Here is a 24,984-nt window from a genome sequence, read left to right on the forward strand (position 1 = left end):
AAGCAGTGGTCCTGACAGACTTATGGAGTTGCTTAGACCTGTTGTGGATGCCATCATTGGCCGGATACCCTGACTCAGTGCACCGTAGGCCATTGTCTGTTGCTGATTGAGTTTTTTGCTGGGGAGCGGTTGCGCATCTATGTCACCTCAAACAGTGTGGGGGCCCTGAGACGTTGATGGGGAAGATGATGCAGGTCTAACACACCCCACTGCATTTGCATCAGGAATATATCCAAGGGACACAATCCGAGACTTTTTCTTCACATGAGCGCGCTCATCTCTAGTGTCTGAACCTCAGTGCACTGCAACTCACGGACACTTCTGTTTGCATGTTGGCTGTCCTCAGGACTTTCTCCGGCTCATTCCATGTTGCTCAGCAGTTGACTTTGTCATGCAATGAGTTTTCTGATTCCGTTGCACTGGTGTCCAATGTTCAAGTGGTTCTGTGCGGAATGGCTTACACTCTCCCCACACACATCCAGCACAGGCATCACTGTACATGTGGCCCTGCCAATAAAGGGGCCAGGCACATGTGCCCATAGCCAGTTCAACATGATTTATGCGTGTGTCCCTGTGGTCTTGTTGTATGCATGAGGGCCTTGCGACATTACATTGTGTTGTGTACATCGGATGCAGACATGTCACTGCAGGCAGCGTGTTGGAGCTTGGACCTGTAGCTTTGTCGTCACCCACTCAATTCGTAAGGGGAGTGGGCAGGGCCATCGTATGCAGAGCCAACATGGGTGTGTGACTGCTATTTGAGCGCCCATGGGCGTGGTTCTGTACTGTGAATGTGCATCTGCATGTGTCTCTATGGCAGTGTGGGTCTCCTTAGTGGGGTGTCGGTGGTCCCTGAAGGGTGATAGACACCTACGTATGTGTTCTAGTTCGCATTCCATGGGTTCGGCCCCCACCCACACCAGTTGGGCCACCTCCTTTTGGCGTGCTGACACATGGCATTGGGGTGCCATGTGTGGGTGGGTGAAGTGTCGTGAGCCAGCTGTTCTTGCGGGTGCTTTCTGCTGTGTGGTCTGTTTCAGGCTCGGTGTTCTCCTCTGAGTAGCTTGGCTGGCAGGGTCTTGGTGGGGGGTTGCGTGGGATATCCATGGGCTATTGTAGTGCATCGGTGTCAATGGTATGGTGGTCCTCTCCGGCATCACAGATGTGTTGTATTCTGTGCTCTGCTGAAGGTGTTGTGTGCCCTCTGCAATGTGAAGGGGAGATGCATGTTGACATTGTGTTGACATGTATGTTGGCGCATTGTGCTGCTTTGCATGCAGACTGTATGGCGATGTACATTGTGACTGTGTGGGAGGTTCTGGATTCTTCTGCGGGACAATTTACATTTGGACTACATGACGGATGTGAGGACGTACGCGTACATTTCCATTTCACAGTTTCCAGCTCTATCAGATGTCGTAGGCATGTTTCTGTTCATGTGCAGAGCCAGTGGTGTCCTCTGTTCAGCAGTGTCCGCTATGCACATTGTATCACGTTGTCATCAATGTGGGTGTGTTGTTCTTGCTATGTGTGTGCGCTGCAGTGTGCCAAGGGGATCTAGGACATTATCTTGGGTAATTGTTGGTGTGCGGTGTGCTACATCTCCTTGTACACGTGTGCCATTGTGCCCATCTCCCCCGTCCCACCGTCCCCCCGTCCCTGTTCATTGCACTCCCTGTTCATGTTGTGTCAGGTCCTCTCGAGCTGTGTCCATACTCCCTACTCCTTTCACCGTCTCCACACTGATGACTGTGGCCTGGGTTTCCTCCAGCTCTTTCTGTGGCGCTGTACTGCCACCTTCTGTCTCCGTTGCTGCCTTAACGTTGGCAGCAGGTTTGTGCCTGGTTTAGGTTGTCACCTCATGCCGGCGCCTATTGGCCTCCTCGGCACTCGAACTGCATTCCAGGTGGTCTACTTGTCGGTCAGTTGCTGGTAGTGTTCTCTCATCTCCGTGATGCTGGTCTTGTTTTCCTGCGGTCTGCACCCCTTCTTCCTCTCCCTCTTCTCCTTGGCCTTCCCCGACCCCGTTGTTCCTTGATCATGGTCTGTGGGGGTTGTGGGGTTCGATTGGCCTCTGTGCTGGGTCAGGTAGCATCCATGTTGTTTCGTGCTTTGTCTTGTTTCTGTTGTGTTGTTTCTGTGGTTTTTATGGTGCATTGTCCTGCAAGATGCGTGGGATTTTCAGGCCTGTGGCTGGTTTTCGCTACTTTTGTACCGCGATTGGCCTCATCGCATGTTTTTTAGTGTTCGCATATCGCATTTTTGCGGTGTGGCGTTGATTTTCATGCGGACATTTGACGCGTTATCTGGTGTCTATCTACCTCCGCTTTCTGAATTGCACGTTGACACAGGGTTATTTTCCTGCATTCTTGTGAATATACCCTATAGAGTATCCAAACAGTTGAGGATTCTTTCCTTCTAGCTCTTCCGCCAAGGTGATTGAATTATGTAGCCCATGCTTTATTGGGAACTCTGTAAATATCTGATAGGTTAAAGTTGTCTTTGATATTGCATTGGCACACAATTTGGTAGTGAGAAGAAATGGGATTGAATAGATTAATTCTTAGGGATGCAATGAGATTCCTTTTACACTCGAGGCGGTAGCCTGGTGAACACCACCTATCTGTTTCTGCCAATAGCGCTTAACTAATTCATGCACCTGAGGCGGAAGCCGGGTGATAGCCTGCATGCAATTTTAAACATTGTGTTATTTACTGTTTTCTTTTGCGGCGTAACTTGTGATTTTAATCAGCCCACTGCCTTAATAGAAAATACCGCATTGTTTACGCGTCCCCCTCTGAGCTCACAGACGATTAGGTACTGTGGCCGGTGACGCGTGACCAGCCCCCTCACAATTACGGTGTGGAACTACAAGTCCCAGCGCCCTTGCGCTGTAGAAGGGACTACAAAGGGAGGAGGTGCCCTGTGAGGCGCGAGATTCCATTTACACTCGAGGCGGTAGCCTGGTGAACACCACCTATCTGTTTCTGCCAATAGCGCTTAACTAATTCTTGCACCTGAGGCGGAAGCCGGGTGATTGCCTGCATGCAATTTTAAACATTGTGTTATTTACTGTTTTCTTTTGCGGCGTAACTTGTGATTTTAATCAGCCCAGTGCCTGAATAGACATACCGCATTGTTTACGCGTCCCCCTCCGAGCTCACAGATGATTAGGTACTGTGGCCGGTGACGCGTGACCAGCCCCCTCACAATTACGGTGTGGAACTACAAGTCCCAGCGCCCTTGCACTGTAGAAGGGACTACAAAGTAAGATGGCCACGCTTCGCGCAGCGAATGCGAGCAGCGGGCGTGCCACTGTCGCGCCAGAGTCGAGCCTGAGTCCAGCCCGTCTGCACTCGTCCGCGCCGAGGACGGGCCTAGGGCCAACCACCATGCTGTGGTATATAAATAAATAATACCGGATCTATTTTTGTCTAGGCATAGCAATAACAGATAGCTCAATAAATAAGAGTCAAGATTCGAGGTAGTAGGAGTTTTGCAGGTTTATTACAGCATAAAGGACAGGAACGGGACAACCTGCACAGGAATAGGATGGCAGCGCTGCCGGGGGCAGAATCGGGATCGGCGTAACATTTAATAACAGTGCATGATTATATATACTAGAACAGTTGCATTACAATACATACGATAGGCGGAGCAGTGGGTGTGGTCAATAGCAGTCGCGAAAGATAAGGGTGAAAGTAGGTGTAACAGAGGCGTATACATAGACATGTGATGCAAACGTAACAGAATATGTCATGAATGGGGTGGAAACATGGAGGGGGCTACCTAAGGAGCCGGGACCTCTGACCTAATGGTGCGCGCAAACTGGCAATGACGTGTTACTAGGAGAAGCTGGGGGCTTCGAACTCTGTGCTAGGAGCAGAGACTGAAGTCTGGAGAGTCAGGGCGACATGTACCTAAGCAGTATCTAGTATCTGATGTTTAGAGAACATGTTGATAGAATCCAAAAGTTATCGGGGTAAAGGCTAACAGACTCTAAGACTGGAGCATGCATTATTCTACATGTAGTGCGTGATGAAGAGTATTAAATGATCATTAATACAGTGTTTCTCTTACATGGAGACGTAAAGGCTAGACAATGACGGAAACTATTGATGCGGTTCAGTAGCTTAGGAATGCAGAGAAGGAGGACTGAACTGATAGCTAGAATCATAACATACTCTTGGCAGACTCAGAGGCAGAGCCAGGCTGAACCGGGCACTGTGAGGCAGGAAGTAAGTGAAGGGTCGAGGAACACAGGTGGGGGCTGTATCGCTCCTCAGCGAGGCTTAGAAGACAGGAGCTGAATCTGGTGTCCGGGCCCTTTTGAGGCCTAGAAACGGGGACTTTACAATGAAATAACGTGCACACTGAGAAACGTGGCAACGTAGCTTTACATAGGCCTGATATTCGTAGTATTCACGAGAACTGGGAACTGACATACTAGAGGTGGACACAACTGTAATTGCGTCATTAATCGAACATGGGGAATACATATGCATATTAATCATGCACAGATAACATATGATGGATGACTCGTAGGGACACAGAACATGGCAAAATTTACTTTTCCACATTCCCTCCTTGTCACTACGTTTCCATCAGGAAACATCAATATTCATGATACCATCTATCATTTCATACAGTATCATTTGCTCGTCTCGAATTTTCTTGGAACGGGATTTAGAACGGGGCTTGGGACTAGGAATACAAGAGGTAGCACAAATGCCGCAAATCGCAGGGCCACATTGTATACAGAGGCAGCAGCTGAATATGATAGCTACTGCAATACCTAGAAAGGACAAGACTTTCCATCCCCAAGCGGAAATTATATTCCAGAACCAACCGGACCATGTCCAGGTGCCTGGATCTTGGTGTAACAGATGGGCAATTTTATGGAGTCTGGTTATAGCTGAATAAACAGACGGTGCGTTATTTGGAATGAAAATGCAGCAACTAGATCCGATGACTCTACAGGCCCCGCCCCTATCGGCCAGTATGACGTCAAGGACGAGACGATTCTGTAAAACGACAAATCTCATAGCAGATTGCTCTTCAGTTAAATTACCTAGAGCAGAGGCAGTCTCATTAACTACTGCTTCAAGGGTTCTGGTTAACCTACGAATTAGCTTACTATTCTGGATAGGTCCTATAAAGAAGAAGAAACCTCTATTGAAATCTGTATACTGTTCTAGAGCAGTTTCAGTATAATCGACAATTGGGGACTCGATCTCCCTTCTATGTCTAATGTGTACTAGATGTGTGTTTCTATGATAATCTGATGGGGCTAGGAAAACAGGTGGCAGTAGGAAGGCAATGTAACAGGTTCCCTCCCAATCGAGGGGCAGACGAACATATGCGGTCTGACCACAAATAAAATAAGAATGACGTGAAGCTTTGAAAATAGATTTCCCACTGTCACTATATTTGACAATAGTAGTACAATCGCTATGTCCTACATGTACGGAACCATTATTTCTAACACATAATTCGCCTTTGACTGGTAGTACTGAAATAGCAGGTAAATCTGGAGTGGAATCAGACTGAACATTCAGGACCATGAAATTCGAAGAATAATTACCTAAATTGTAAACTTCGTTTTCTAGATCTAACCCTGTTCTGTGGGGAAGACCTTGCTTGTCTGGAAAACATGTACTGTTAAGAAAAGACATATCTGTTAAAGATGACGTTAACGTGGACCATGCTCCACACGAACCATTATGTGAAAATGGATAAGGAAAGAGTGGCAGAACTCCCTTCGGGGTCTGGGAAGGGGGGAGTCGACCACACACCCAGCAATTTGTGGCATTGCTGGTCTGGTGTGAATAATGTAACATGCGGATGAAAGAATTATTACGCATAGCGAGGCGGTAAGAGAGTTCATGAGGAGGCAGATCACTAAACGTGTGCTCTACTGTAGCATTAGAGGACTTATTTACATGAGAAACTGGAAAATACAGATAAAACGCATAACTGGTGCAGGAAATCATAACACTGAGAAATAATATGAAACATAGAAAAACGATACATCGGATTGAGTTCTGACTAACTCTCTCACTATGGGGGTCTATTTTATACATGTCAGAAACCGGTCTAACCGTTTCACCTAGGGGAGGACTTAGACAATCAAACTGGCTGACTTATTTTACTAGACCTTAACTTGAGTTTATACTCCTGTTGCGGAGTTTTCTCTAACAGGGAGGGTGCAGTATCATTGTCTTTTGCGGGACAGTCCTTAAGAATGGTACTTTGGCAGTCCTTTAAATCCTGGGAAATGTTCTTTGAGACAGGTGCCAGTCCATAAAAATTTTTAATATGCGAAAGATGCACCCAGCCTTTGCGTCCCTCCAACTTCACGGCTGTGCGGGTGGCCAGGAGGACCTGTCGGGGCTCCTTCCAGCGAGGCTCCAGCGGACTTGAGCGATCAAAATTTCGCACTAGGACCATGGATCCGGGAACGATTTCATGCGGTGCCACCTCGGTATTGTCTGGAAATGCGGCGGCAACCTGTGAACGACAAGAGTTGAGGGCAGACATCAAGGAAGCTAGGTAATCTGTCAGCATATTACTTGAAACATCGGTAATACTTCGGGGTCTAGGAGTACCCCACATGTTAGGGGGGCGGCCGAAAACGACCTCATACGGGGACAGGCCTGATCTGGAATGTGCGACCATACGCATATAGAACAGGGCGACCGGCAGAGCTACTAGCCAGTCCACACCTTTCTCTTGACAAACTTTTGCAATTCGAATTTTCAGGGTCTGATTATGTCTCTCTACGAGACCGGCTGCTTCAGGATGGCGTACACAATGGAACTTCCACTGGTACCCTAACAAAAGGGAAACGTGTTTCATGAGTTCAGATGAGAATGGCTGGCCGTTGTCAGAATATACGACCCTAGGGAGTCCGTAACGGGGGAAGAACTCACGAACCAACTGCTTGGCAGTGGTCGCGGCTGTGTAATCTGGGACTGGATATGCCTCCGTCCACCTAGACAAAGCGCATACAACTACAAGGACATACTTGAAACCTCGACATCGCTCCATCTGAATGTAATCCATCTGGAGGACTTCAAAAGGGTGGTCAGGGGGCTGGAATCCACCTTGTTCCACCGGGACACTTTTACCTGGATTAAACTGACAACATATCATACAGGTACGGACTTTCTGCTTGGCTGCAGCTCGTAAATGCTTGTTGAACCAAATATTCTGGATACTGTCTAACATGGCTTTTTCTCCTAAATGTGCTGGACTATGTACGGTATTGATAATGACTTGAACCATAGAGTCGGGGAGAAACCATGTGGCTCTACCCTTCGTTAACCATCCTTGATCTGTCTGGACCCCTCCTTGTTCGGACCATTTCTTGATTTCATCGGGAGTAGCATGTAACTGGATATCTATGACATCTTGAGTAGGGTCTTTAACTGTCATGCATGTAGTCGGATCTGGAGTGTGTGTCTGTGTCGGATTAACTGAAGTGTCTGGAGTCTGAGCTGTAAGCTTGGCTGTGCGATCTGCTAGATCATTACCTTGAGAAATAGTGTCAGTAACTTTCGTATGTGCTTTGCACTTCATGATAGCAATGGATGTCGGTAAATGTATGGCATCTAACAGAGCCTGAATAAGGAGACCATGCTGAATCTTGGTTCCATGAGAAGTCATGAAACCTCTCTCTTTCCAGAGCACTCCGAAGTCGTGTACAACTCCAAATGCGTAACGTGAATCTGTGTAAACATTAACTTTCAGGTTCTTGGCGTGTATGCAGGCTTGTGTCAGAGCAACTAGCTCTGCTGCTTGAGCAGACAGGGTGTCAATGCGGTGTGTTTCAATAACTTCAGTGTCAGTAGTCACTGCATACGCGGCTACTAGTTCTCCTGTACTAGTTCTCATGCATGAACCATCCACATAAAGTGTCAGGTCGGGATCTGGTAATGGAATATCTGTCAGATCTTGTCTTGGCTTTGTCATGATGTTAACTACTTCCACACAGTCGTGTGTGGCAGAATTCGAAGTAACTGATGGTAACAATGTAGCAGGATTTAAAACGTTGCAGCGTCTGATTTCTATGTGTGGCTGGAACAGTGTCAATTCATAACCTGTTAAACGTGCAATTGTCAAGTGCTGAGTTTGTGTTCGGTTTAAAAGAACTTCCACGGAGTGTGGAACTTGTACTGTCAGGGAGTGTCCTAATACTATGGAATCACTTTGTCTGATAGCTAGTGCTGTGGCTGCAACTGACTTGAGGCACGCAGGCAGAGCCTGGGCTACAGGATCTAATGTGCTCGAAAAATAAGCACAGGGCTTGTATTGTCCTGCTTGATCTTGTGTGAGAACAGATAATGCTGTACCTTCGCGTTCTGTGACGAAAAGTGTAAAAGACTTACTGTAGTTCGGTGTTGCTAGAACTGGAGCTTGACATAGGGCTTTCTTTAACTCATTGAAACTAAGTGTATGTTCAGATGTCCAAGGGAGGACAGTCGATACGGCTGCCTCCTGTGTCGTTAACTGTATCAGTGGCTTGGCCAGAAATGCATACTGAGGAATCCATTGTCTGCAATAAGAAGTAAGGCCAATAAAAGCACGTACCTCCTTCTGGGTCTTGGGCTGAGGAAGACTCGCTATTAACTGGATACGGTCTGGTGTCAACTGCCTACCCCTCTTGGACAGTAAGTGTCCTAAGTAGACCACTTGCTGGACACAGAATTGAAGCTTCGAAGGGGACACCTTGTGCCCCATCTCGGCTAGGAAATACAAGACTGTAAGTGATGCCCGCTCGCAAGCACGTTCAGAACGGGCTGTGATCAGTAGATCATCGACATACTGGAGCAGGGCAGTGTCAGTTGGCATGTGAATATTGTCTAGTTGTCTCTTGAGTGCTTGACTGTAAATACTAGGACTTTCTGTGAAACCTTGAGGAGCTCGTGTGAACATATAGCTCCTTCCATTTAAACAAAATCCGAAAAGGAACTGGCTGTCTGGATGAATGGGGACACTAAAAAATGCATTCTTGAGGTCTATGACTGAAAAAAATGAGGCTTCGGAATCAATGGCTGTCAACAGGGAAGAGATATCTGGGACAACTGGATACTGGGGAATAATACATTTATTAAGCTCTCGGAGATCAATCACTAATCGATATACTGGAGGTGCATTTGGATCAGTACGTTTCATGACTGGAATGATCGGAGAATTGCATACATTGGAGTCGGTTTCTACAACTACTCCTTGAGCCATGAGCTCGTCAATAATTTTGGATAAGGCTGCTACAGCCTCTGGTGGCAATCTGTACTGTCTTATTCGTGGCAGGACTACACCTGGCTTGAGAGTCACACGATGGGGTGTGATTTGCATAAAGCCAACATCAGTTGGACCTTGTGCCCACAGATGCTGCGGAACATTGGACAATCTGGGATCAAAATCTCGTAATACATAGTGACCCTTGAAGTCACGTAGGAACAATCGTATTCCCTCTGGGGAACAGCATATAACTGCACCTAACTCTTTCAGTGTCTTAATGCCTAATAGATTCTCTGGACATGACTTAGTAAGTAACAGATCAGTAGTGCGGGACAATGGACCTACTTCTAGAGTAACTGGCTTTGAAATTTCATTTACGATAGGTTTTCCTGAAAATCCAAGGGAAACATTTCTTGAGCCTGAGAGCGGAGCCCCTGGAACTTCGGCGTGACTTATAGTGGTCCTACTTGCCCCTGTATCAATCAAAAACTTTCTGTCTTTCCCTAATACTTGACTATGAACATAGGGACCTTCTTGATCTACAGGTATCTCGATGAGAGGCAAGCCTACCTCCCTCTCTAGGCTGTTTCATGAATATGGCTGATACTCTGGATACTCAGACTGTGCATACTGGTACATCTGCTGTGTAACATGCTGTGTTGCAGCGATGGGCTGCGGAGCTGTAACTGTCTGTGGTGCATTCTGTGACTGAGGAGTCTGTGTAACTTGTTCTTGTCTCGGCGGACGTGGTCTTTCTTTAGTCTTACCGGTAGCTATATTGTGTTTCAGAACTGCACACTCGTTTATAAAATGACCTGGCTGTTTACAATAATTGCAGTTTCCTTTAACGGGAGCTGCAGGATGACTGGCTTGATTCGGACCCCTTTTCTGACTGTCTTGAGGAACGGATTGTGCAACTAGTACTTTCATTTTCGTGTCTTTCATACGTTTCCTTTCATGTTCTTGCTCTTCTCTGATTCTATTCTGGTGATATTGAAGCATCTGTAACATCTGGGACGGGGTATTAGCTTGCCAGGTACTTTCGACTTTCAAAACTCGGTTTTTAATTTGTGGACTTGAATTCTCGACTAGTTTAGTAACAAAAAGATGAGGGTATGACTCGCTACTCGTCTTGAGGCCACTGTTTATGGTAAAACATTTCTCAAATCTGGAATAATAATCACTAATATCTTCATCTTGTTTCTGTTTACAGGCTGAGATTGCATCCCAGTCTTCCTTTCTAGTTGTCAATAACCTAGGCAAAACTTGTATTAATAATTCTGGTAATTCTTTACATTTATCTCCAAGACCGGTACCTGGTACTCGTGCCTTGTCTTCGGCTTCTAGAACTGTCCAATCGATCTTTTTCTCTCCCACCTCCCATTCTTTTTCTTTGAGTTTCTCATATACCCCTGCGGGCAACAAGACTTTTAACATTTTAATGATATCTGGATACGTGTATTCTCCCATACGGAGCATGTCTTTTAATTCTCGGTGGAACCCTGCTGGATCTTTATCATGACAGGGAATTAACTTTTTCATCTCTAAGAGTTCCATCTTTGTGATCGGGGTGTAAACAAACACTCGTTGCATTTCACCACCGTCTGTCTTAACTGGATGCACTTCTCGTAACGGATTCTGTCTATCTATGTAAAAGGGTTTACTTTCTGGGGGTGAGACATGAACAAAATGCGGGTTCAAAAACATACTATATTTGTGGCGTTGTTCTAGAATGACACTAATTAAATCGGTACCTAAACCTTTCCATCTATACTGAAGTAACTCGTTCAGGACATCGTGTAACGGACCTGGATCAGAATGTTGACCCTCATACAATGTAATGAGGTGCTGGATCATATACATACCCACCAGTCGCTGCTCGGCTGGGGGCAATTTCAGAAACATTTGTGCCACTATTTCGTCTGGAAAAGTGGTAGAATCAGTAATCCATCGGACTGCTGATCGGACTAGTTCTTGTTCATGCATAGTACTTAACTCGCTATAACCGATTCGTGACTTCAGAATGTGATCGGTAGCTTGAAATACTTGTTCCAGAGAACCTTGTTCTGGTGCTGGATGATGAAAAATTGACTTGTGTTCTAGGCGCAAATGGCGATCTGGAAATCTAGATTTTCCTACATACGCTATTCTGTCGGGATTCTCGTCCTCTACCTCTTCTGTAGAAGAGTCATTTTCTTTCTCGCTTACTTGTGCTTCTTTACGTTGTTCGTGTACCCTTATTATTTCTTTACGAATCTTCTTGTACATACTCTCTATACTACTGATAGTCTTATGCTTACCCTCGGCTATATTATCACTCCACCTTGTCAGGACTTTCATTTCGGCTCGATCTTTGGTCGGATAATCTTGTTCCCTTATTAGACAATTAATCAGAAACTTTAATATCATGAGCTGGACTTCAACTTTTCTTTGGCACATGACGTCACTAATACTTTCTGGATCATTCCCTGTACGGATGAAACAATATACTCTGTCTAGATCTTCTTTCATATCTGGTAGGGTGACTAGATACTCGGTCACCTTTCTCACGCGTAATGAATATAAAACCATACTATCCTCGCCTGGGACTGGATCATAGCCACATTCGGTAAGGGCTTTTCTTATTTCTGCAACAGACTGATACCTGGGCGTACGCTGTGACGCTTGTGCATGTAATTCGGCTAACGTTAAACGCTTATGTGGCGGCGGGGTTTGAGGAGGACCTCCCCCTGCGGCCCCTAAACTAGAGTCGTCTACTGATGCTCTTCGTCCTGGCAGAGTGGGGAATGGAAATGCAGGCTGGACTTGTATGGCGGGCTGGACCGGGGGTACCGTAACAGGTACTCCGGTGTCTGGAGGAGCGGGAAGTGCCTGATTTACAGGGACTGGCGGAGCGGGATTTGCATATTCTGGGACTGTGTCGTCCAAATAGGACGAGATGAAAATATCAGCTGCGGTCGGTTTGTGACGTAGCTTGGTCGGAACTAGTGGTGGCGGAAAGTTACTGGATGCCTCCGGGGTCGCTTTTGGCAAGCCCTCGGCAAGAAGAGGATACATACCCTTAATAAGGGCATGCCTCTGTCTATCTGACTGTTCGGTTTTGACTCGTTCACCTATCTCGATTAATTCCCTTTCTTGGGCTCGTTCTAAGGATTCTCTACTTAATTCTGACTTTCTGATTTCTTTTTCGGTTCTTTTATGAGATTCTTTGCGCCATAACTCAATGGCATCTTTCTGTGACTGTCTGGCTTTCTTTTTCCATAAGGCTTCTTCTACTCTCATGATGCACTCGGCATCCCACGTACCTGATACGGGCCATCTATACTTCTCCTCTAACTGTTTGGTATACTCTACCCATAAATCTAGATACAATATGGCGCTTATGCCATGCTTCTGATACATGAAATGACCTGGACTGTCCCTAGGCGGAACAGGAACTGCTGCTTCTAGCAGACCTTTTCTGGTTTTTAACTGACGCAGTTTTGAAAAGAGCGGCATGACTGATCTATAACCTGGACACAACACAATACACAATAAACACGATAATTACTTCACACTCATACCACGACATTAGAATACATGAATAACATTCAGAATAACAGTTCGAACAGAATACTACCTGGAATACGGGAAACAGAATACATGAATTTTCTCGAGAACAGAACTGACTAGAACAGAAACTAGATGCACTGCTGAAACAGTACGAAACTTACCGGTCTCATACAGAGATACGTCGGGACCCGCATCCACCGAAGTGGACACTTCGTTTGTGGGTCTGTGTACCACCAACCCACGGACCAGAGTCAATTAGATTGACCCTGTCTAGATACTACCCCAGCAACGGTACTCACCGGGCAGCAAGAACGGAAGGCCTCGGACTGGACTGGACTGCTTCGACGCCGGACGGACGAACTTTGGACTTCTGTTACGGGTGGGCCTCCGGATACCTCGGACCTTGGACTCTCGGCTTGGGCTCTGGTCGGGACTCGCCGCGTTCCTCCACCGCCTCGTCTGGATGCTGGACTGCCACCTCCGTCTCCTCCGTGGGCCTGAGGGATACTTGAAGCAGAAATATCTGCCGGTGCACGGTATGGTTCCGTCACGGCTGCAGAGGGTCAGGGGGCCGGCGTGGCTTCACCGGCGCGTGGGGAAAGGGCAAGTCCCTATTCGGGCGCCATTATGTGGTATATAAATAAATAATACCGGATCTATTTTTGTCTAGGCATAGCAATAACAGATAGCTCAATAAATAAGAGTCAAGATTCGAGGTAGTAGGAGTTTTGCAGGTTTATTACAGCATAAAGGACAGGAACGGGACAACCTGCACAGGAATAGGATGGCAGCGCTGCCGGGGGCAGAATCGGGATCGGCGTAACATTTAATAACAGTGCATGATTATATATACTAGAACAGTTGCATTACAATACATACGATAGGCGGAGCAGTGGGTGTGGTCAATAGCAGTCGCGAAAGATAAGGGTGAAAGTAGGTGTAACAGAGGCGTATACATAGACATGTGATGCAAACGTAACAGAATATGTCATGAATGGGGTGGAAACATGGAGGGGGCTACCTAAGGAGCCGGGACCTCTGACCTAATGGTGCGCGCAAACTGGCAATGACGTGTTACTAGGAGAAGCTGGGGGCTTCGAACTCTGTGCTAGGAGCAGAGACTGAAGTCTGGAGAGTCAGGGCGACATGTACCTAAGCAGTATCTAGTATCTGATGTTTAGAGAACATGTTGATAGAATCCAAAAGTTATCGGGGTAAAGGCTAACAGACTCTAAGACTGGAGCATGCATTATTCTACATGTAGTGCGTGATGAAGAGTATTAAATGATCATTAATACAGTGTTTCTCTTACATGGAGACGTAAAGGCTAGACAATGACGGAAACTATTGATGCGGTTCAGTAGCTTAGGAATGCAGAGAAGGAGGACTGAACTGATAGCTAGAATCATAACATACTCTTGGCAGACTCAGAGGCAGAGCCAGGCTGAACCGGGCACTGTGAGGCAGGAAGTAAGTGAAGGGTCGAGGAACACAGGTGGGGGCTGTATCGCTCCTCAGCGAGGCTTAGAAGACAGGAGCTGAATCTGGTGTCCGGGCCCTTTTGAGGCCTAGAAACGGGGACTTTACAATGAAATAACGTGCACACTGAGAAACGTGGCAACGTAGCTTTACATAGGCCTGATATTCGTAGTATTCACGAGAACTGGGAACTGACATACTAGAGGTGGACACAACTGTAATTGCGTCATTAATCGAACATGGGGAATACATATGCATATTAATCATGCACAGATAACATATGATGGATGACTCGTAGGGACACAGAACATGGCAAAATTTACTTTTCCACAATGCTCAGGTGATGACCTTATCTAGAGGGGACATTTTAGCACTGAATTAAACTGCACATACTCACTGTGATCATGCACTTAATGTAGATAAATGGGTGGGCCCCATTAGTTGTCCTGCCTGTAGACATACCTTGGAACCCCACCACTTTAATATTAAGAAAGAGATACCCAAATTAATGAAGTGTGGTCTGATCAATGCACGATCTATGTGTAAAAACTCTCTCCACATATTTGATCTGATCATTGAAAATGAACTCGATTGCCTATTTATTACAGAAACTTGGCTTCGTGAGTGGTCTAATCCAGACATAGTACGTGCCCTCCCTCTTGGGTTCTCCATCTGTAGACAAGACCGTGTAGAACAGCGTGGTGGCGGCTTAGCTATTGTACATAGGGACACTATTAAACGCTTAGGGGTCGATTAGGATGGCGGACGGAAACAGGATCCGTCCGCCACGGACGCGGCCAAGATACTCCCGACCGCTCCGCGGACAAACCGCCGTTGCGATTAGGATAAAAATGCCATGAAACTCCGTCCGCGGCGGACGGAGTACATCAAACCCCGTCCGCGGCGGACGGAGTACACCTGAGACCGCCGCAAGCGGACGGAACCTAAGAAACTCCGTCCGCTGCGGACGAACATGACCGCGGGAACAGGCACAGCCACCGCAATACCTGCGGATGCTCCGTTCCCGCGATTAGGATAACGCCGCCAGTCCCACGGAACTCACCTCCATCCACGACCGCTGCGGAAACAATGCAACGAGAAACCCAGCATCCCAGCGGAAGGACAACACCAACACCATCCCTACCGTCAAACCAATTCACAAATGGCTGACGGAAGTAAATACAAAACTCACTACACAGGACACCCACCCACCTGAAACACCCACACCAATCACAAGCCACAAACACAACCCCCCAAGCACCTACTAATCCACACTAGTCAACACACCCACCTAGCACCTGACTGCCATCAACCATTGAGACACAACCACGACACAGACTATAAAATTACTCCCACCCACTACCACAATCCTTTGCATCACAGCATAGCTGCTAGCAAGAGGCCCGAGACGACAAACAGCAGAGACAAATTGCACACATACAAGCACCGCCCAAACACACCCACCACACAAACACTCACCACACCATTCCTACACACCACACACCTGCACCTCCCAAAACAATCAACCCACACCTTGAGCACCACACACCATGGCACCCAAAAAAAAAAAAAAATTCACGGAGACAGAGTTGAAGGTCATGGTGGATGAAATCATCCGTGTTGAACCCCACTTATTCGGGACACTAGTCCAGCAGACCACAGAGGCCCAGAAAAATCACATGTGGGACAGGATAGTAACTCGGGTGAATGCGTCAGGGACCGTGCCAAGGACAAAGCACGAGATCCAGAGGCGGTGGCATGACCTAAAAACCAGGGTCAAAGGCATCCGTGCTAAAAACCATCTGCGAGCACATCACACTGGCGGCGGCACACCCCGGGAGCCCATACCCTATACTGATTGGGAGGAAAAGGTGCTGGGCATACTGCACCCAGAGAGCCTGGAAGGAATTGAGGAAGGAGAAGAGGCTGGTAAGTAAAAACCAAGCACCACGAGCACATAGACATGGCCTGCCTCACACAACTGAGAAGAAAAAGCTCCCAGGCCCTAACCCATGCATATGGGCTACATACTCACCAAAATGTAAACGACTCCCAACAGGCCCCCATGTCCACAGGGAGGGTGGTGGAGGTTGGGGTGTGTGAGAGAGGTCACAACTACAACCCCCAACAGGCCCCCATGTCCACAGGGAGGGTGGTGGTGTGTGGGGTGTGTGAGAGAGACCAGCACTACAACTCCCAACAGGCCCCCATGTCCACAGGGAGGGTGGTGGAGGGTGGGGTGTGTGAGAGAGGTCACAACTACAACCTCCAACAGGCCCCCATGTCCACAGGGAGGGTGGTGGAGGGTAGGGTGTGTGGAAGACCAGCACTACAACTCCCAACAGGCCCCCATGTCCACAGGAAGGGTGGTGGGGTGTGGGTTGTGTGGAAGACCAGCACTACAACTCCCAACAGGCCCCCATGTCCACAGGGAGGGTGGTGGTGTGTGGGGTGTGTGAAAGAGACCAGCACTACAACTCCCAACAGGCCCCCATGTCCACAGGGAGGTTGGTGGTGTGTGGGGTGTGTGAGAGAGACCAGCACTACAACTCCCAACAGGCCCCCATGTCCACAGGGAGGGTGGTGGAGGGTGGGGTATGTGAGAGAGGTCCCAACTACAACTCCCAACAGGCCCCCATGTCCACAGGGAGGGTGGTGGAGGATGGGGTGTGTGAGAGACCAGCACTACAACTCCCAACAGGCCCCCATGTCCAAAGGGAGGGTGGTGGAGGGTGGGTTGTGTGGAAGGCCAGCACTACAACTCCCAACAGGCCCCCATGTCAACAGGGAGGGTGGTGGTGTGTGGGGTGTGTGAGAGAGACCAGCACTACAACTCCCAACAGGCCCCCATGTCCACAGGGAGGGTGGTGGTGTGTGGGGTGTGTGAGAGAGACCAGCACTACAACTCCCAACAGGCCCCCATGTCCACAGGGAGGGTGGTGGAGGGTGGGGTGTGGGAGAGAGACCAGCACTACAACTCCCAATAGGCCCCCATGTCCACAGGGAGGGTTGTGGGGTGTGGGTTGTGTGGAAGACCAGCACTACAACTCCCAACAGGCCCACATGTCCACAGGGAGGGTGATGGAGGGTGGGGTGTGTGAGAGAGACCAGCACTACAACTCCCAACAGGCCCCCATGTCCATAGGGAGGGTGGTGGAGGGTGGGGTGTGTGAGAGAGACCACCACTACAACTCCCAACAGGCCCCCATGTCCACAGGGAGGGTGGTGGTGTGTGGGGTGTGTGAGAGAGACCAGCACTACAACTCCCAACAGGCCCCCATGTCCACAGGGAGGGTGGTGGAGGGTGGGGTGTGAGAGAGAGGTCACAACTACAACTCCCAACAGGCCCCCATGTCCACAGGGAGGGTGGTGGAGGGTGGGGTGTGTGGAAGACCAGTACTACAACTCCCAACAGGCCCCCATGTCCACAGGGAGGGTGGTGGGGTGTGGGTTGTGTGGAAAACCAGCACTACAACTCCCAACAGGCCCCCATGTCCACAGGGAGGGTGGTGGTGTGTGAGGTGTGTGAGAGAGACCAGCACTACAACTCCCAACAGGCCCCCATGTCCACAGGGAGGGTGGTGGAGGGTGGGGTGTGTGAGAGAGACCAGCACTACAACTCCCAACAGGCCCCCATGTCCACAGGGAGGGTGGTGGGGTGTGGGTTGTGTGGAAGACCAGCACTACAACTCCCAACAGGCCCCCATGTCCACAGGGAGGGTGGTGGGGGGTGGGGTGTGTGAGAGAGGTCACAACTACAACTCCCAACAGGCCCCCATGTCCACAGGGAGGGTGGTGGGGTGTGGGTTGTGTGGAAGACCAGCACTACAACTCCCAACAGGCCCCCAAGTCCACAGGGAGGGTGGTGGTGTGTGGGGTGTGTGAGAGAGACCAGCACTACAACTTCCAACAGGCCCCCATGTCCACAGGGAGGGTGGTGGAGGGTGGGGTGTGTGAGAGAGACCAGCACTACAACTCCCAACAGGCCCCCATGTCCACAGGGAGGGTGGTGGTGTGTGGGGTGTGTGAGAGAGACCAGCACTACAACTCCCAACAGGCCCCCATGTCCACAGGGAGGGTGATGGAGGGTGGGGTGTGTGAGAGAGACCAGCACTACAACTCCCAACAGGCCCCCATGTCCACAGGGAGGGTGGTGGAGGGTGGGGTGTGTGAGAGAGGTCACAACTACAACTCCCAACAGGCCCCCATGTCCACAGGGAGGGTGGTGGAGGGTGGGGTGTGTGCGAGAGGACACTGAAAAGTAATGTATGGCAATCAAAACATGTCATGTCCAAAGTATTGATCATCAAAATCTTTTCCCACAGGTGATCGCAATTTGACTGGTGGAACCTGCAACCCGCCGCAACACTCTCCTCACTCACATCCAGGACTCTCTTGGGACGATGCCACAGCCAGCTCCGGTACGGAGGAGGAAGCGGGCCAATGCACACTGCCAGTGCCATCTGGCACACTGGAAATCCCTGCCTCAACAACCGTGGCCTGTGTCACTCCTGCAACAAAATGAGCACATATCCCCAGGCCTAAAATCCCTTAAATGGTTGCCCTACAAAGCTAAAATTCAGTGAAAGATTGTCGTTCTGGTGCACAAAGCTCTTCATCTCAAAACTTCCAGATACCTAGCGCAAAAGCTTGAATTATCCTGTGGTGGTACAGCCTCAAGAAGTGCTAACACTTTCCTCCTGAAACCACTTATCTTTAGCAAAAAGAGAACTTGTCACTGAGCCTTCTCCGGCGCTGCCCCAAAGATATGTAACTCTCTTCCACCTGAAGTACGTACAATCTCCTCAATGACTGCTTTCAAACTGGAAGCCAAAAGATTCCTAATGAATAAATTCTTACCCTAATTGGGCTAGGTTCACCTGCTCGAAGTCACTGATCCTACATCCATTGTACCAACACTTGATGCTGCTCTTCTTTACCGAATAGTGTGCCTCCCTGCGTAGCCTGCTGTATACCTGTTTACTGTATTACTCTTCCTGTCTAATTTGCCTTGTAATTATGCGATTTTTCCTGTTTTTGTATTCTTACTCGATGTTGACATTGCTTTTATGTCCTTCCTTCTAACTTTTTTGTAAAGCGCTCTGATATCCTTCGGGATCTTGTTCGCGCTATATATAACTTTATATATAAAAGAAATAAATGGTGAGAGCCACACAACTCATCCCATCCTGGAGTTCTCTGGATGTCTAGTTTAAAAAAAATACAGGTTTAATAGGTTTCCCTATGTGCCGGCTGAGCTAGGGCCTAAAATCCACAAATAGGCACAATGCAAAAAAGGGTCAGTTTTCTGTGAAAAATGTGATGTGTCTATATTGGGTCATATGCCATTTCTTGTAACTGGCATTAGGCCTACCCACACAAGTGAGGTACCATTATTATTGGGAGATTTTGGGTAATGCTAGGTGGGTAGACATTTGTGGCTCCCTACAGTTTCCAGACCTTTCCATCACAGAAATGTGAGGAAAATGTATTTTGTTTTTACCAAGTTTGAGGTCTGCGAGAGATTCTGGGTAACAGTACCTGGTGCGAGCTACGCAAGCCACCACATCCTGGATTCCTCCTGGTTGTATAGTTTTCAAAAATATACAGGTTTAAAAGGTTTCCCTGGGTTCCAACTGAGCTAGGGCCCAAAATCCGCAACTAGGCACATTTCAAAATAAGGATCAGTTTTCTGTGAAAAAATGTGATGTGTCCACATTTCATTTTTGGTCGTTTCCTGTCGCGGGCAGTTTTGCCTGGTTTCCCTAGGTGCTGGCTGAGTTAAGGCCCAAAATCCACAGCTAAGCACATTGCAAAAAAGTGGCAGTTTTCTGTGGAAAAATGTGAAGGGTCTATGTTGCGTTTTAGGACATTTCCTGTAGTGGGCACTAGGCCTACCCATAGAAGGGAGGTACCATTTATATCAAGAGACTTAGGGAAATGCTGGGCAGGTGGACGTTTGTGGCTCCCCACAGATTCCAGAACTTTCTATCACACAAATATGAGGAAAATGTGGATTTATTTTTACAAATGTTGAGGTTTGCAAGGGATTCTGGGTAACATAAACTGGTGAAAGCCACACAAGTCACCCGATCCTGGATTTCCCTGGTTGCTAGTTTCTCGAAAATATCCAGGTTTCCCTAGATGCCAGCTGAGCTAGGGCCCAAAATCCACAGATTGGCACATTGCAAAAAAGTGTCAGTTTCAGTGGACAAATGTGATGTGTCCACTTTGCGTTTTGGCCTATTTCCTTTAGCGAGCTCTAGGCCTAACCACACAAGTAAGGTATTGTTTTTATTGAGAGTCTTAAGGGAACACAGAACGGTAAAAAAAGTGTTGTTACCAGTTGTCTTTCTATGCATTTCTACCTTCCAAATGTAAGACAGTGTGTAAAAAAGAAGACATTTTGAAAAATGCCCTCTAATTCACATGCTAGTCTGGGTACCCACAAATTTAGAGATGTGAAAATAATCACTGCTTCTAAACTCCATATTTTGTTCCCATTTCGGAGATACATAGGTTTCCTTGTTACCTATTTTCCATTGTCTAAATTATACCACAGGAATTGCTGTATACCCGATACGCAATGAAAAACCATTGCAAGGTGCAGCTCAGTCATTGGATCTGGGTACCTCGGGTCCCTGGTGAACCTACAAGCCCTATATATCCCCGCAACCAGAATGATCCAGTGGATGTAACGGTATATTGCTTTAAAAAATCTTGCCATTGTTAGAAGAAGTTACAGGTGAAAATGTAGGCACACATGGCAGTTTGTTTCAATTTCATATCAATATTTTGGAATTTCAACCGTTACTTTCATAGGAAAATCTTGAAGGATCGATACAAATGACCCCTGGCTGAGTTCAAAATTTTGTCTACTTTTTAGAAAGAAGGGTAGTATAGCTTTCTTCCATCCATTATTGGTTTTACTCCCATTTCTACCACTAATGGGAAGGAGTTTGAAAGCACAACAAATAGAAAAAATAGACTAAGTCCCAGTAAAATGTCACAATTGTGTGGAAAATGATGGTTTTCTAACAAAAATCTGCCTGTTCCTGAAAGCTGGGATGATTGGGTTTTCAGCACTGTAAACATTTTGTTGATACAATTTGCAGGGAAAAAACTGACGCTTTTTTCTAAAGCATTTTTGCCCCCAAAAAACACAAATTTAGATGTATTTTGTCTAATTTCTAGGTCCCCTCCAGAGGGAATCCACAAAGCCTAGAATCCTCAGGATATTGGAATAAAAGGACACAAATTTGGTGTAGATACCTTATGTAGACAAATTTTATGGGGAGCTAAGCGTAAATTACCCCAAATAGCCCAAAAAAGGGATGGCACGAGGAAAAGGGCTGACAGGGTAGGGTTTAACCATCCTGTGTGCCTCTGCCTCTGTGTATTCATTACCTGGTTTTGTAGTGACATGAGAGAGGGGTGTGCATTCACTCTAGACAGTCAGAAGGGGGATTGAGGTGTGTCCTGCCTTTCCTGGGTGACTCATAGCCAGGCTAAATAGACCCTTCTGCATTTAGAGTGGTGAAAGGAGTTTTCAGTAGCCCCTGAGCAGGCTGTGTCTGCTCTGCAGAATGCTGTATCCACCTCCTGTAGTGAAGCTGGACCAGGGAGAACAGAACTTGTTTTACTGAGCTCAGAGAGTCTTGGAACAAAGGTTACAAAGAGAATAAGGGGGAAAACTATTGAGCCTAAAACCTCAGAACTGTAGATCATTTCTGGAATCAAGAGGAACCTCTGCCAAGGGGAAGAGCTGAAGATCTGTGAGTAGGACTGTCCCATTTGCAATGTATTGCATTCATGGTTTTGCCTGCAATTGCTGCTTCTGCCAAGGAGATGACAAAGACTGGACTTTGCTGTGAACATGCTTGAGAATAATCTCCAAGGTTTTGTGTGTGCTTCCCTCCGGGTCTGAAGTCTCAGGGACACAATGACTTCACTCACAGCTTCCTTGAACCCCACGGCTGAAAGTTCTGACCTGCTAGGAGGTGCCTATTCTATTTCTGGACCTCTGGAGGTTGTTCCTGCTACAGGAAGCTACCAAGAACTAAAGATTGGAAGAAAATCGATGCTTTGCCCTCGTTGCTGCTGAATTTTCTGACACCGCACCCACGTGTGGAAGAAATTCCTGACCGACAGCCCCATGCGGCTGAAAAATCGATGCCTGCCAGCGGCCCAAGTAACCACTGCACGCTGAGTCCGTGCCCTGATCTCCGACATCGAAGATCACCACACTGAATCCGGCGCAGGCCCTACTGGGTGGGAAAAAGAACGTACACATCGCCAGTCCATGGCTGGAGAAGTCGACGCAGCACCTGGTTCGTCTGGTTGCATCGCCTCCAGAGAATTTGGATTTTGTAGACATCACACCTGTGCACCGAACCTACAACAATGCTCGGGCTGCAGTAAGAAATTGACGTCATCACCTCCTCTCCAGTAAGGAACCAACACCTCACCTCCCCTGCATAGGAGTAAGGAACCAATGCATCACATCCCCTGGATCAAGGAACCAAAGCATCACATTCCCTGCGTGTAAGGAACCAACGCATCACCTTCCCTGTGGGTATTTTTTTTTGATTATGACACATACCAGGTACTTTGTGCTGAAAGTGATAAATCCACTGTTTCCTATGGACAGAACTGTTTTTACTTTTAAAAAGTGGTATCTTGATATCTGTATGTTGTAGTTTTGTCATTTTGGTCTTTAGATGAAGGTACTTTATTTCTCTAAACTGGTGTAGTGTCCATTTGTAGTGTTTCGCTGTGTTACTATTGATTATAGACAAATGCTTTACATGTTGCCTCTGTAGTTTAGCCCTAGTGCTCTGTGCCAAGCTAGAAGAGAGTGAGCACAGATCAACTTAGGTGTGTACTTTACTCATCCTGACTAGATGGAAGGGTCCATACTTGGTCAGGGTGTATACCACTGTCAACTAAAGACCCCCAATTCTAAAGCTCAGCATCACTCAACACAACCTGATTATCATTAAGCATTACCTAAGCATCACCTCCGCATCAGCACACCACAACCTCAGCATCACCTCAGTCTGCCCTCGGAATCTGGCATCCGTTCATTCTTTCCTAGTGTCCGTCTGCTGCTCATGTTGTAATTCAGGTACTATTTCCCAACCTCCACCCTACCATTGTTTATATCTCCCATTACAAAAAAAAGCTATAACAAACAAGTATGTAAACGGCCAGGAAGAAGTTGCTAGCGCTGCAAGGACAAAAACACAAAAAAATAATTTATGTTAAGTCTTTTTTTTTTAATAGGTTCGTTCAGTTGTACATAATGTCTTCTTGGTTATATATGAGGTAACAAAAATACTTATAACACTTTTTTATAATAACTTTTAAACATGCTGCAAAGCAGCCACACTGCTCTACAACATATCTTAAAGACATTGGCAAAGTCAATAGCTTTGGCTAAACACTTATAAGGTCCCAAAGGCGAGACCTGATGGCTATGCCAAAGCTTGTTAGTTCTGGCACTCTGCCACGTCCCCAGCTAGCGGTGAAGGGCAGCTGTGTCTTGATTACCTATCAACAGACATCATATCTGTATTCTGAAGCGTATAAATAACTAGCATGGTTTTACAGCTGCCACTTAAATGAAAGAGATTCAGAAAAGGGGGTGGTGATGAACAGAGTGTCTGAATTAAGCAGACCACTCTTACCCAGTCCAAAGATCAGGGCTTGATCCATCACCGTTATTTATCTCACTGCCCCATCCCAGCTCAGAACCTGGCTATATGCAAATTAGTCTGTCCCTGGCCCAGTGCATCATGGGAACAGGGCAGACCAAACTACCAAGCCAATTCTTCACCAGAAAGGAGACAAGCTACCGGGGACCGGTTTCTGGCATTTCAGCCTCTTCGGCCCGGCTTGCTTGAATCCTGATGGAGCAGTGAGAAAGGGACTCATGTCTGAGTATACCCTGCCACACCTATAGTGGCCAAAAACGATTCAGAAAAGGGGGTGGTGATGAACAGAGTGTCTGAATTAAGCAGACCACTCTTACCCAGTCCAAAGATCAGGGCTTGATCCATCACCGTTATTTATCTCACTGCCCCATCCCAGCTCAGAACCTGGCTATATGCAAATTAGTCTGTCCCTGGCCCAGTGCATCATGGGAACAGGGCAGACCAAACTACCAAGCCAATTCTTCACCAGAAAGGAGACAAGCTACCGGGGACCGGTTTCTGGCATTTCAGCCTCTTCGGCCCGGCTTGCTTGAATCCTGATGGAGCAGTGAGAAAGGGACTCATGTCTGAGTATACCCTGCCACACCTATAGTGGCCAAAAACGATTCATTGCACCATCAGGATTCGAGCAAGCCGGGCCGAAGACGGCTGAAATGCCAGAAACCGGTCCCCGGAAGCTTGTTTCCTTCCCAGTGTTAGAATTGGCTTTTGTAGTCTGGTCTGCCCTGTTCCCATGATGCACTGGGCCAGGGACAGACTAATTTGCATACAGCCAGGTTCTGAAACTGGGATGGTGCAGTGAGCTAAAAAACGGTGTTGGATCTAGCCCTGATCTCTTGACTGGGTGAGAGTACTCTGCTTAATTCAGAGACTCTGTCCATCACCACCCCTTGGTGTGAATAGTTTTGTCCACCCTAAGCGTGGAAGGGTATACTCAGATGTGAGTCCCTTGCTCATTGCACCATCAGGATTCGAGCAAGCCGGGCCGAAGACG

Source organism: Lissotriton helveticus, chromosome 7, assembly GCF_964261635.1.
Source record: "Lissotriton helveticus chromosome 7, aLisHel1.1, whole genome shotgun sequence".
Classification (NCBI taxonomy): Eukaryota; Metazoa; Chordata; class Amphibia; order Caudata; family Salamandridae; genus Lissotriton; species Lissotriton helveticus.